Source organism: Schistocerca americana, chromosome 7 (assembly GCF_021461395.2).
Source record: "Schistocerca americana isolate TAMUIC-IGC-003095 chromosome 7, iqSchAmer2.1, whole genome shotgun sequence".
In the NCBI taxonomy this organism is placed as follows: domain Eukaryota; kingdom Metazoa; phylum Arthropoda; class Insecta; order Orthoptera; family Acrididae; genus Schistocerca; species Schistocerca americana.
This window is the reverse complement of record NC_060125.1, coordinates 322,819,053-322,832,031: the sequence shown is the minus strand read 5'-3', so window position 1 is coordinate 322,832,031 and position 12,979 is coordinate 322,819,053.

Here is a 12,979-nt window from a genome sequence, read left to right as displayed (position 1 = left end):
TTGTATACTAAATAATATGATTTTCATTCAGTTAGACAGCTGATATAATATTCACTTATACAAGAATCGATAGTATGCATGGTATCAGTTATTTCTATAAAAAAAAAAGGTAATGTTAGAGGAGAGTGTCCCATTACAGTATCCAAATGAAAAACATGTCCAGCCAGTAGAAACCTGTGTTGTCAGAATAACTGTTAATAAGAGGACACATTACTTACAACATTTTACTCACCAAACAGGAGGATGTACACATAAAAGCTATTATGTGTGCAGTCTTTCAGAGCTGTGGGCCCTTCTTCTGGAAGAAGGGTTGAAGGGGAAGGAAGAGGAGTGAAGGAAAAGGACTGGTGACAGTCTTTCTTTCTCATTCTGTTAAGAAACTCATCCCTGACTTGGGGTTCAGGGTGACTTTTCTGATTTTTACCCCTTTTCTAAACCTCATCAGTCCATTTCCTTCACCCATCTCCCTTCCCCTTCAACTCTTCTGCCAGAAGAAGGAGTCACTGGTTCCAAAACATTGCATATGTAATGCCTTTTATATGTGTGTTCTGCTGCTGCCACTTGGTGCGTAGATTTTTTATGTATCTAATTACATTATGTTTTCAAAATGGATTTTTTCATTGACTTCTAATATTTCATTTTAAGTGAATCCATTTATAATGTTATTCTCAGACTGGACTTCCTGCAGGCATCACAAGCAGTCTTAGACTGTAGAAGATTGAATCTCCTGATTAACGAACCTACTCCAAAAAGTTTATACAACAATTGCTCTGGATGATTGCTGTCATCAAAGACATACATATCCCACTGTCACCAAGAGACAAATTCTAGTCAACAGATCAGACTCTTAGTTTAACAGTGAAACTCTAGTCAAATGCAAAATGTGGTGGTCAACCTCATAAGCCATCAAAGCCACCACAAGTGGATAAAAAGAGTTCTGGACACCAATTTCCAAGAACAACTACAACTCAACCTCATCTGTAAAGATATGTGCATAGGAAAAGCTGAACCAGTCCCCCAAGGTCACCAAAGTGCTATCAACAGAGACTTATACTATGCTACTGTCACCCACTTCTCACTAGATGTAACTATTACCAACAAGTCCATAGTGTAGACAAGGCAGACCAGACAAACCAACGTGAAACCTCATTTCTGCACTGGGAATCATACCCCATCAGCCAACACTTATATTGGTTCTCCGGCTGAGCAGTGGATAAGTCAAAATGAAGTGGAGAAGATGCAGTAAGAGGACATCATACAGTCAATAGTCAGTCCTTGTTCTTCCCTGTGGTCCTCATGAAGAATAAAAATGACAAATGGCACTCCTGTCTCAATTACAAATGGCTGAACAAAATCTCATAATGGCACATACATCCGCTACCATGAACAGACAATTCCTCAGACTGTCTGAAGCAGGCAAGGTATTTGTTCACTGTAGGTGTGCACACTGGCTTCTGGCATACCAAAGTTTATAAGCCATAAGTGGAAAAGACAGTTTTAACAACACCTGATGGCGCATATGAGTTGCACAATGGACAACCTGCTTTACATTCTTCATTACTTAGATGACATTGTTTTTTTCTCAAATATAAGGGCACCTGAGATGCTTGATAACAGTGCTGACTTGTAATCATGATGCAGGTCTTTAGCTGAATCTGAGAAAGTGCTTTTTCACCATTTACGTATTAAAAATCTTGGGGCATCTAGTTAATGGAAACAAGATATGTCTCAACCCATATAAATTAAGAACCATAAGACATAGTCCTACTTCTCGGCACACTCATACCATGAAAACGGTAAACAAATCCACTACAGTTATAGAATTTTTTATTGACTAAAGTCTTGCATGATAGAAATCACTATAGACTACCACATTTTCAGGGCTTTAGCCCCATTATTAGATGTATCTGAAATCTAGCAACAGTAGGATGTCATTTCCATGCCCTAACAGCTAATAGGCAAATACCTACCATAGCTCGACCATCAAACAATATCCCACACTGTGGCTACAAGGAATTCCAACTTTCACTCATGACGTGGGAAAATTCCCCTTGTCCCAAAATTGACACCGGAAATGCGTACAGATAAACGCTGATACAGTGCACCTGTGTGACCCATGTGTGTCTAGCCTTGGCAGCCAGAGACAGTGGTCATGTGTTGTTGAGTAGCAATCTATCCTTTTTATTATACTGTCAAAAGCTGAATGAAGATTTTTACCACTTTAAGCATCTCACCATAAATGGAGTTGGCTACAAATGGCAGATGAATTTCAATAAAGCAGCTAAGATTTTGAGGTGCACATTACACTACCCATATTGTTCAATAACTGCAAAAGTTCAGCAGTCAACAGTTGTGGCATTGTTGGTTATGTAACCCGATAAACCATGGCAAGGTCATACCACATGGGAAGGGAAAAATTGGTTTTTAACTTTCCTGAGGCCAAAAGCCCACATAAAAAGCAAAATGACATCAGCTTTCAATTTTCCTTGAGTCAAAAACCACATAAAAATAAAAAATTACATGGATTTCTAAGTGTTGTGAGACTTGCAGGAGGCACAATCAATATGCTGTTAACTGTTTCCTGACACAAGTTGAAATTAAGAAACAGCTCATTCCACACAACACATCAGAGTATATCAGGCTTCATGTTCAGAATATGTTGCACAATGTGTGCCTTCAATTCAGCTACATCCAGAATTGGAGCACAGAATCCATTATGTCCTAGATAACCTCACAGCCAGAAGTCACACAGATTAATATAAGATGATCTGGATGGCCAGGCTGTAAGTAAACGATGACTGATAATCCTAGCACTTCTGAAATGCCTCTGCAGTAGTTGCTTCACTGGCTGTGCCATGTGTGAAGGAATGCCATGTTGCATAAAAATGACCCTAACCATACATGCATATGCTGCCAAAGGGTCGCAAGGATGTTGGTGTGCAAAAGACTGTCATAGCTTTTACCAGTGACAGTACAGTTTACAGGAACCACAAAACCCATCTCCTCAACAAAATATGGCCTTATGGTAAACAATGCTACCAGCCTGCACAACATAGTCACCTTTGCAGAATGAAGTGGTACCGGCTGACGTGCTTGTGGATTTCCCATTGCATGTATTGAGCAATCTGCATATTGACACATCCTTGGAGATAAAAATGGGCTTCATCTGTCCACGTAATGTTCCACAGACATTCATTATCCCCTTCCATGTGAGCAATAAATTTGTCTTGCTGATAGGTCAGCAGGAAACAACTTGTGAACATCGGTGATTTTCTATGGACAACAACACAGGATGTTTCATAGGATTTTATGCCCTGTGCTCACAAACACTGGCAAAGTTTGGGTAATTTCCCATGTACTGCATGTTTGCACACCACCATTCTACCCCTCCAGCAGTCCTGTGACCACATCTTCGATGGATGTCAGATCAGCTGCTTTCCCTCTGCCACAATGCACATCAAAAGAACCTGTCTTTTTGAATTTTGTAATAATTTTTTCCAGACCATGGAGTGTCCAGAACTTCTGTAGGGTTACTGGAACAGTCACCATTCTTGTAAAAGAGCTTTACAGCAGGAATGATCCTTCTGGGGGACAGTCATGTTGGAAATATCAGACACAAACTGAGGAATAGCCACGTACTGTGCATCTGTTGGTGTGAATATTCTAATGCTTATTGTGTCATCTATTGGTCAATCTGTTCTCCTCCCCCCCCCCCCCCCCCCCTCCTTGCCATGTCATTACCCCCTGTGTCAATAACATGTTGTTCAGATTAAACAACATTCTGAGCAGTTGTTCTCTTTCTACAGCATTTTTAAACTGGAACTTTAATTATTGACACCCTGTATAAGAGGTATAAGAGATAAAGTTAGTGAACTGTTTGTTGATGTTGACTCTGACATTACTGATATGCCAGAGCACCACTTAAACAATGTGTCAATTCAAAAGGTTCCTATACTGGGATATAGATTAGCTTGCTATTTTTCAAGGAGCTCTTTGTGGAGTGGGGGAGTGGCCGTGTACATGAAAAATGGTATTCGATTTGAATATGTTGATGTATCAAAGCACTGCACTGAACAGGTCAATAGATATTGGGCATGGCCAATTCAATTTAGTGAAAGAATGCTTTTAATTATAGTTTATCTAAAGGTCCCCTAACTCTGATTTCAGGCCTTCTTGGTTCACTTTGTAGAAAGTACTAAAAATTAGCTGTTTATGGCAATTTAACATTAATTTTAAAAGTGATTGTGCAAGGAAACGATGTAGGAAGATCTGCTAAATTCATATCATTTGATGCAGACTGTTCTTTCCAACCAGAGTGCAGGGGAACAGTGACACAGTTACAGACAACATTATTGTTTGCTCTTCATTACTAGAGTGATACTCTGTTAGTCGGCAGATACATTGTCTTTCAGATGATAATAAACAAATTTTAACACTATAAGGAATTTGCACACACGCAAATGTTAAATATAATTATAAACTATTTAGAAATGATAATTCAGTGGCAAGAGAGACTTTTTTAAAACCCATTAAAGAGCAAGAGTGGCAAGAAATTTATAGTGCAGGTAACATAGATGATAAAAATAATTGTTTTGTCAACATATTTCCCACACTCTTTGAAAGTTGCTTTCCATTAGGTGGATGGATGACTGATGGAGTAAGGGCATTATGTAGAAAAAAAAAGTGGGAACTACATCAAAATGTCAGGGATAAAAACAATCAAGCTGTAATAGCTCATTTCAAACAGTATTGAAAGGTGCTTAAAAATGTCATTAGGGAGGCAAAAAGCATGTGGTATGCAAATAAAATAGCTGATTCTCATGATAAAGTTAAGACCACATGGTCAGTTGTGAAGGAAGTCTCCAGCCAACAGCTCAGGGGTGAGGATATAGAGTAAATATGTAGTAAAGATTTTTTTTTGTTACCATTAAGTCAGATACATGTACAATATTTAACAATTATTTTCTCAATATAGCAGATGTACAAAAAACTTTGTGTGGGCAGGGAATTATACAACTCTCTTAGAGAATGATTTTCTAAGACATCTATCTGAAATACATCTCAGTGATACAGACAAGGTAGAGGCTGAGTCAATAATTAAATCACTGATGATTAAAGACTCTCATGGATATTATGGGGTGTTGAGCAGGATACTAAAGCATTGTACTACATATGAAACTTCCTGGCAGATTAAAACTGTGTGCGAGACCAAGAGTCTAACTCAGGCCCTGTGCAAGTGCTCTACCAACCAAGCTACTCAATCATGGCCCATGATACATCATCCCAGCTTTACTCGTCCGCAGCTCGTGGTCTTACAGTAGCGTTCTCACTTCCTGCGCACGGGGTCCCGGGTTCGATTCCCGGCAGGGTCAGGGATTTTCTCTGCCTCGTGATGACTGGGTGTTGTGTGTCCTTCATCATCATTTCAACATCATTGACTCGCATGTCTCCAAAGTGGCGTCAAATAAAAAAAAAAAAAGGACTTACAATACGGCGGCCAAACTTCCCCGCATGGGGCCTCCCGGCCAACAATGCCATACGATGATTTCATTTATTTCACAGTTTTACTCCTGCCAATACCTTCCTTGGTTAGAGCACTTACCTTCAAAAGGCAAAAGTCTCAAATTTGAGCCTTGGTCTGGCACATAGTCTTAATCTGTCAGGGAGTTTCACATCAGTGCACACTCTGCTGCTCAGTGAAAATTTCATTGTGGAAACATCCCCAGGTTGTGGTTAAGCTATGTCACCACAATATCGTTTCTTCCAGGAGTGCTAGTCTTGCAAGTTTCATGGGAGAGCTGTTGAAGTATGTCATTAATTTTATAACAACAGTTTTCATTGTAATTTTATTAAAAAACCCTTTATAACAATACCAATGATTATTTGGATTCATATATAAAGGGGCAGCCATGTTGGCATTGGAGAGCTGTATTTTATTAGATTCTGTGCAAGAAGCATGTAATGACTTGTGAAGTCTGGAAGGCAGAAGACAAGGTACTGGTGGAAGTAAGGCTGTGATGGCAGTTTGTGAGCTGTGCTTGGGTAGCTCAGTTTGTACAGAACTTGTCCACAAAAGGCAAAGGTCCTGAGTTGGTGTCTACGTCTGGCACACAGTTTTAATCTACCAGGAAGTTTCATATCAGTGCACACTCTACTGCAAAGTGAAAATTTCAGCCTGCAAACAACACCCAGGTTGCAGCTAAGGTATGTCTCTACAATATCATTTCTTCAAGGAGTGCCAGTCTTGCAAATTCTGCACGAGTGCTTCTGCGAAGTTTGGAAGGTAGGAAATGAGATATTGGCAGAAGTAACGCTGTGATGACAAATCATGAGTCATGCTTGGGTAGCTCAGTTGGTACAGTAATTTCCCATGAAAACAAAGGTCCTGAGTTCAAATCTCACTTCAGGACACAGTTTTAATCTGCCAGGAAATTTCGTATCAGCACACATTCTGCTGCAGAGTGAAAATTCCATTCTGGATACTGTGCCGCATATGTTGGCCGAGTACTTTGCCACATTTGTAATGCTTATTTTAGGAATGCTCAGTTTCCTGAACAATTAAAGTACTCAATCTAAAACCACTTTATAAAATAGGAGAAAGGGGCAATGTATACAATTTTAGACCTATTTCTATACCATCAGTGTTTGCAAAAGTTATTGAAAAGGCCATTTATATAAGTGTAGCTGATCATTTCAGTTCATGTAATTTGCTGTCAAATGTACAGTTTGGTTTCAGAAGAGGCGTAACAACTTTAAACATTATATCCTACCAACCAGCTGTCCACCAGGACAAATGGCCGCTGCTAAACTGTTGCCAAGAGCAAAATGGACCACCCTGTGGCACAACATGCAGCTGAACATAACACATGTGATTTCAATAGCTGCTTTACAACTCGAGCCATTTGGATCCTCCCCTCCACCACCAGCTTTTCTGAATTGCTGAGATGGAAGCTATCCTTACAATACAATCTCCACTTCCAGAATGATCCCAGCCTCAACCTATGGTAACCTACTGTCCCTCCACCTGTCAGTTTCAGCCCTCTCTATCTTATCACCTCCTCCCAATTCATATCCCCTCATCCTCATAGTACACCTCTTTTTTTCCCACCCACAGGTCTTTTACCCTCTCTGCACTCCCTCACAGCCTCCCACATTATGCCTGTCAGCTTCGTCCTGCCATCTTCTGGTCCCTGCATGTTCTGCCAGACAGTGGTCTCCACCCCCCAACTCCCCACCCCCTTCTACCTCTCCATCTTCCCTACGCCACTCTGGATTGCTGCTTTCATGCAGTGCAAAAGTTGCAGTCTGGTCAGAGCAGCCAGAAATAGCAGTCATATGTGCATGAAACATGCCTGCTTGTGTGAATGTGTGTGTGTTTTCCTTTCTTTTCTGAAGAAGGCTTTGGCTAAAAGCTCATTGTGGAACAGTCTTTTTATTGTGCCTTTCTGTAACTCAACATCTCAAGGTGAGCTGCAATCTATCCATTTCATAATTGTTGATATTCCAACCTGGACTTTCCAATGTTTGATTTTGCCAAATGGCTTTTTTTTTTTCATCACACAGCCCTGTGATGTTTTCCTTTGTTACTATGTTCTAATGCATTACTCTATTCATTGTCCAGTCTTTCCCTCCTTTCCTGTGTTTCTTTATCACCTTCCTAACTGCACATGCTCTGACATCCAAGGCAAACTGTATCAGTGGTCTCAACCACACAGAACTCAAATCTAAGTGACCACACAGATTGTTCATGCAGCTTCTCATGCCCCAAATTCTCCCTGCTGATAATTATAATTATTCCTATTGATCCCATTTCCTTCCTTCGTTTCATGTACTTTCACATGTTATTTTCCGTACCAACCTGTGCCAACTGAACTTGTCAACTTCGACCTAAACAATAGCCCTCCATCTCTCTCTTTTCACCTGTCCCAACAAGTGTGTATTCTCATATCTCATACATTCCATCATTTTTCCTCATATTTTTTACATACTTGTTAGCATGTATTTTTATGTATTTTCAAGGCATTGTGAGTATTTTTATGTGTTGGTGCATATTTTTTTACGTATTTGGGTGTGCCTGTATGCATTTTTATGCATCTTTTCTGTTATCCAGTCCCCTCACAACCACCTAATGCCTTCATTTGCCTATTTCCTACACCAGTTCCCATTTCCCCAATGTCATCCTTGCCATAATGCATCCCTGCTTTGTCTTTCTGCACCAGTCCAGGAAAGTATCCCTTTCACTAGCTAAAACCCAATCCTACATCTAGTTCCTGCTGCCTGAACCATGGAATTGCCCCCCCCCCCCCTCCTCCAACGGCATAACCATAAAATTTCCTTTCTCTGGATCCCATCCCTCCTTTCAAAATGACCATCACCTTTTCAGATTCTGCCAGTCCCTGTCCCTCACAAACCTGGTATTGCAAAAACACGTCTCCATAGTGCAGGCTTCCCAGAACCATCTCTGCACCCTGCACAAGATACTGCTCCTGTGCAATGCCTGCTACATGCATCACCTTTCTGAAATTACACTCCTGGAAATTGAAATAAGAACACTGTGAATTCATTGTCCCAGGAAGGGGAAACTTTATTGACACATTCCTGGGGTCAGATACATCACATGATCACACTGACAGAACCACAGGCACATAGACACAGGCAACAGAGCATGCACAATGTCGGCACTAGTACAGTGTATATCCACCTTTCGCAGCAATGCAGGCTGCTATTCTCCCATGGAGACGATCGTAGAGATGCTGGATGTAGTCCTGTGGAACGGCTTGCCATGCCATTTCCACCTGGCGCCTCAGTTGGACCAGCGTTCGTGCTGGACGTGCAGACCGCGTGAGACGACGCTTCATCCAGTCCCAAACATGCTCAATGGGGGACAGATCCGGAGATCTTGCTGGCCAGGGTAGTTGACTAACACCTTCTAGAGCACGTTGGGTGGAACAGGATACATGCGGACGTGCATTGTCCTGTTGGAACAGCAAGTTCCCTTGCCGGTCTAGGAATGGTAGAACGATGGGTTCGATGACGGTTTGGATGTACCGTGCACTATTCAGTGTCCCCTCGATGATCACCAGTGGTGTACGGCCAGTGTAGGAGATCGCTCCCCACACCATGATGCCGGGTGTTGGCCCTGTGTGCCTCGGTCGTATGCAGTCCTGATTGTGGCGCTCACCTGCACGGCGCCAAACACGCATACGACCATCATTGGCACCAAGGCAGAAGCGACTCTCATCGCTGAAGACGACACGTCTCCATTCGTCCCTCCATTCACGCCTGTCGCGACACCACTGGAGGCGGGCTGTGCGGGACCGTAGCCCAGCTTCATGGAGATGGTTGCGAATGGTCCTCGCCGATACCCCAGGAGCAACAGTGTCCCTAATTTGCTGGGAAGTGGTGGTGCGGTCCCCTACGGCACTGCGTAGGATCCTGCGGTCTTGGCGTGCATCCGTGCGTCGCTGCGGTCCGGTCCCAGGTCGACGGGCACGTGCACCTTCCGCCGACCACTGGCGACAACATCGATGTACTGTGGAGACCTCACGCCCCACGTGTTGAGCAATTTGGCGGTATGTCCACCCGGCCTCCCGCATGCCCACTATACGCCCTCGCTCAAAGTCCGTCAACTGCACATATGGTTCACGTCCACGCTGTCGCGGCATGCTACCAGTGTTGAAGACTGCGATGGAGCTCCGTATGCCACGGCAAACTGGCTGACACTGACGGCGGCGGTGCACAATTGCTGTGCAGCTAGCGCCATTCGACGGCCAATACCGCGGTTCCTGGTGTGTCCGCTGTGCCGTGCGTGAGATCATTGCTTGTACAGCCCTCTCGCAGTGTCCGGAGCAAGTATGGTGGGTCTGACACACCGGTGTCAATGTGTTCTTTTTTCCATTTCCAGGAGTGTATATCACTTTCTCTCCAGCACCTGCAAGAACATTCCATCCAGGTTATCCAACCTGCTTACAAATTACTGCCACCTTGTGAGACATAACAATCCATTGAAACCCATTTATAGTATACAAGTCCTGTAATTGGTAGGAACATTTACAATTAACCTAATTATGTGAAATCTGGAAAAAAATGTTTGAGTACATTGATCAAAGTCATTTCTTTGAAACTGAGATGGATTTGTGTTAAAACAATGACTAAATTAAAGTCTGTTGCATTTAAACAAAAAAACCAACTGAGAGAATCAGAATTGATTAGAAAATAAAAACATAATTAGCGAAAATGTTATAAGTGGCATGTAAACATAGGTAGTTCTTTAGGTATTTTGTCAATAATAAATAAAAGACCTATATCACCGCACTCAGTAGGTGACTTGGAAACATATATATTGGTAGGAACATTTTCCAATCTATGTATCTTTTGCATTTTATAAAAATAGTAAAAGTATTGTTAGTATTTCATATTTTCACATTTATAAAATATTAAATGGTTAAAGTTTGATAAATGCATTCCTTGTATAAGTGCCAGTGCAACTGTTGAAGTATGTCATTAATTTTACAACAACAGTTTTCGTTGTAATTTTATTTAAAAAACCTTTATAATAATACCGAGGATTGTTCGGATTCAAGTATGAAGGGGCAGCCATGTTGGCATTGGAGAGCAGTATTTTATTAGATTCCATGCAAGAAGCTTGTAATGACTTAAGGAAAATGTAAGTCAGTGTTGTAAGCATGTCAGTACAATTATGAAATATCTTAGAATAAAAGTTATGAAACTTAATGTTTGTGTTTATTAATCATGGCTTAAAACCCATGTTGCAGTAGACAATATGAGCCTGAGGCAGCAGCAGATATATGGATGAGTACACCCTACAAAGTTATAAGCTTTGTTAAATAATAAATTTCACACTTGCTGCAACACTATCCAATCCCTATACTACCCACAGAACGTTCCTCCTAGTCAACCCAGACCCTGCATAGTTGACCTCTTCAAATTGCCACATCCCCCTAAACTCCCTAGCATCATTCCACTAAGTCCAGAGCCGAAACAGTCCTGGAATACTATTGTTAACCTTGCCATCAAAATCCTCAGCCCCACAGAAGTTTCAGTGGACCACCCAGTAGCATAACTTGTTACTGAACATAATATGCTTGATTTCAATGGCTGCTTTACAACCCAGGCCATCTGGGTCCTCCCTTCCACCACCAGCCCTCCTGAACTGCACAGATGGGAGTTATCCTTACAACCCATTCTTCACTCCTGAAATTACACCCACCCTCAACCTACAATAATCTACTCTCTCTCTCCTCCCAGCAGTTGCCGCAATCTCTGTTCTATCGCCTTCTCCCAATTCAATTCACATCCTCTCACCCTCATCATGCGCTGCTTCCTGTATTGCAGTCACTGGTCTTTGTTCCAAAAATGAACAGCATAGAGACAGGAGTGATGACACTTTCATTCATTTTTGGAACACAACTTACAACCAGCTTAGAGACAGAAGTGACGACACTTTCTGCAGGACCTGGCCATTATTTTGTACAAAAATGCTCAAGCACGTACAGTGCAACCTGTTACTGATTTGTTTGACTGATAGGGCTACTAAGTGCTATACCACCTACTGCACTCCCCTGACTTAAGCCCCAGTGAGTTCAACTCAATTTCTAAACTGAAGGGAACACTTCACGGCATTCACTTCAGAACTGCTACAAATTCATTGGGCAATAGACCACGCCGCTCGAACTGTCAACACAACTGGCACTGCTAAGAGTATCCTACGACTTCCACATCACTGGCAATGGGTTATACACAATGCTGGTGACTACTTTGAAGGTCAGTAAAACTTTGAAACACGTATCTATTTTGTACGAGCTGTAAATCTGTAAATATATAGTCGTCACTACTAAAGTTCCAACCCTTGTATTTATCATTTATTGGAAAAAATCCAGGATGGAACCTACCAATATTATGAAATGGACAGTTGCTACTCACCATTATAGTGGAGATGCTGAGTCGCAGATAGGCACAACAAAAAGACTGTCAGAAAATAAACTTTTGGCCAACATGGCCTTTGTCAAAAATAGACACCACACTCTCTCTCTCTCTCTCTCTCTCTCTCTCTCTCTCTCTCTCTTGCTCTCCAAGTGCAACTCACACACACAGCCCATAATTACCCTTCCAACCTTGTACCGTAACAGATGTGCCATGCTTATCTTTCCAGTCACCCTTTCACCTCCCAAAGTCCCACCTTTGGGCCACAAAGGAGCGTTCCTCTTGTGACTCAGTACCACTCAAGACTGGAACAACTGAATTCATTCACTGCCGAGGTTTTGACTACCCCTCGTTGTGCCCTAAAATGAGAAATAACCTACCCTCTATCCTTCCCACCCCTCCTACAGTGGTATTCCACCACCCACCGAACCTACACAATATCGTCCATCCCTACACAACCCCTGCTCCCAACCCCTTGCCTCATGTCTCATGTCCCTGTAATCAACCTAGATGCAAGACTTGTCCCATACATTCTCCATCAACCACCTACTCAAGACCGGTCACAAAGATCACTTACTCCATCAAACGCAGGACTACCTGTGAAACCAGTCATGTGATCTACTAGCTGAGCTGCAACCATTGTGCTGCATTCTACATTGGCATGACAACCAACAAGCTATCTATCTGCATGAATGGCCACAGACAAGAGACAACTGGACCACCCTGTTGCTGGGCACACCACCCAACACGACGTCCTTCATTTCAATGACTGCTTCACAGCCTGTGCCATCTGGACTCTTCACACCAACACCAGCTTTTCTGAATTTCACAGGTTGGAACTCTCCCTGCAACACATCCTACATTCCTGTAACCCTCCTGACCTCAACCTTCGTTAGTCATTGTCCTTACCCATATAGGGCCTTCCCTGTTCCCATTCCAGCACTACACAGCCCTCTATTTCATGAACACACCCAGTCTTTCTACTTCTCTCCTTTTCCGCTATCCCCTGGTTTCTGTCTAACCTCTCGACTGCACC